General features: G+C 42.4%; 1 long non-coding RNA gene across 1 annotated transcript in view; it reads right to left on the reverse strand.

The window, feature by feature from the left end:
• The window catches only part of LOC105807597, a 94,792-nt gene that overhangs the window by 81,350 nt on the left and 11,511 nt on the right, over positions 1-1,931 (reverse strand). The window contains exon 2 of the long non-coding RNA XR_001137338.1: positions 1,560-1,636. This is a non-coding gene — a long non-coding RNA (uncharacterized LOC105807597). The remainder of the gene's footprint in view (positions 1-1,559; positions 1,637-1,931) is intronic.

Consider the following 1,931-nt stretch of genomic DNA (forward strand, 5'->3'; position numbering starts at 1 on the left):
AAAAAGTGGAAGGAAACACACCAAAGGTAGGTAGTTATACCTTCATGTGGGAAGATTACTGATGACTTTGTCTTTTTAACTGTGTATATTTTTTCTATACTACTTAATTCTTCTATAAGGTACTTTTATAATTACAAAAAAATTTAAATAACAATTTCAAGTGTAAATCCACACTAAACAATAGATGGAAATCCAACAGCTCTCCACCCCACTCCCACAGACAGGCAGGTAAGGCAGTAAGTGGGGGGGAAACTGCTTTGTTTTAAATCTAGGCTAGAAACAACATGAGGCTTCTTGATGTGAAAACAAAAACTTCTCCTGTCCCACGCATCAAAACATATTTTGGGAATTCACTAACCAAAACATTTTCCATCAGAGGATTTAAATCCGCACACCAAAATTATCTTCACAGAACAAACTAGTTAGGCAAGCAGGAAGTTTACCAGGAACACCCTAAAAACTAATAATTGTTTTTACAGCTCTGATAAATCCATGCCAGCTCAGGGCAGTACACAGAGTAACATAAACAATCCCCAGTGAGTGTGTCACCACTTCTGAACAGGAGAGCAGGAGATCCTTACACAAGGCTTTCCACTGGGGAGAACCACAGATGCTGCAGAAATTAAGTCCTTTGAGGTTCGCCTTTCAAGGGCTGATTTTGCAGTCTTTGAGGTGGTTTTCTCAGAGTTACAGCTAACTGTGCTGTTCCATCTTCACAACCCTACAAGGCTGGGCTTCACAACCTCAGCACTTTTAACATTTTGGGCCAGATAATTTTTTGGGGTGCGGGGGGCAGGGAGATTGTCCTGTGCATCATAGAATAGTTAGCCACATCCCTGGACTCTACTCACCAAATGCTAGTGGCATTCGCAACTCCAGGTGTGACAAAAAATGTCCCCTGACATTGCCAAATGACTCCTATGGGTCAAAATCACCTCAAAAACCACTGCTACAAAAGCATATACCATTATTGCCCACCTTTGACCAAGGAGGTAAGGGAAACACAGTTACAGGCCCATCTAACTCCAGAGGCCAAGCTCCACAACTCCATGCTGCATTCATGCCAAGCACGAAGCCAGCTCAGAGTGTAACTGACACCATCTTTTCTACTTGGGTCATGTCTGCATCCCCAAGGAGTTTGGTGTAGGCCTCAATGCATGTTGGTTGAAGGAATCGTTACTCTCATCATATAAATATTTATTGAGTTCCTACTAGGTAGAGTAGGTCCTATTAACAAAGGTGTAGTCAATAAGACAAACCTAGAGAGCCATTTGGAGAGTCGGCTTGGGAGAAAATTCTGTTTTCTCATCTGTAAAATGGAGATAATGCTAGTACCTACCCTTGTAATTAACTGAGATGGTGCAAATAAAGTTCCTATCACAAAGTATAATTTCAAAAAAAAAACAAAACAAGATGCCAAATACGTGGCAATAAATAGGTACAGGCAATGGAAGAATCACAGCACCTCAAAATCACTGGGCTGGAAGGCTCCAATGAAGACAACCTCGACTCACCAGCCACTTGGTACTTGAGCATTTAAAATCCAAAAATTTGATTACCTGATTCCTGCAAAGTTCCTGGGCTGAGCTCTGAGACTCTCGGCAAAGTTTTCCTGGTGGACTGCTTTCACGTGGGCCTGGAGGAAAGAGGCAGGGGTAAGCAAAGAGAAGAGCACTAGGGAAAACAGAAAGGTTTAGTGGACTTAAAGCACTCCAGCAGTTGGAGCCTGGGTCCTCTGCACAGGGGCAGGGAAAGACAAGCTTGGAGAATGAGGTCAAGATCAGCTGAGGTCACCAGGTGACATAGCGGTGACAATAGCCAGGTGAGACCTAAGAAATATTTCTCCTAAAAAAGCAAAGGCTGCTACAAAGCATATATCCAACTTACATTATGAACAGAGAACTTAATTTCTCAGACTAAAAGATCAGCCA

Source organism: Propithecus coquereli, unplaced genomic scaffold (genome assembly GCF_000956105.1).
Source record: "Propithecus coquereli isolate 6110/MARCELLA unplaced genomic scaffold, Pcoq_1.0 Scaffold16, whole genome shotgun sequence".
Taxonomy (NCBI): domain Eukaryota; kingdom Metazoa; phylum Chordata; class Mammalia; order Primates; family Indriidae; genus Propithecus; species Propithecus coquereli.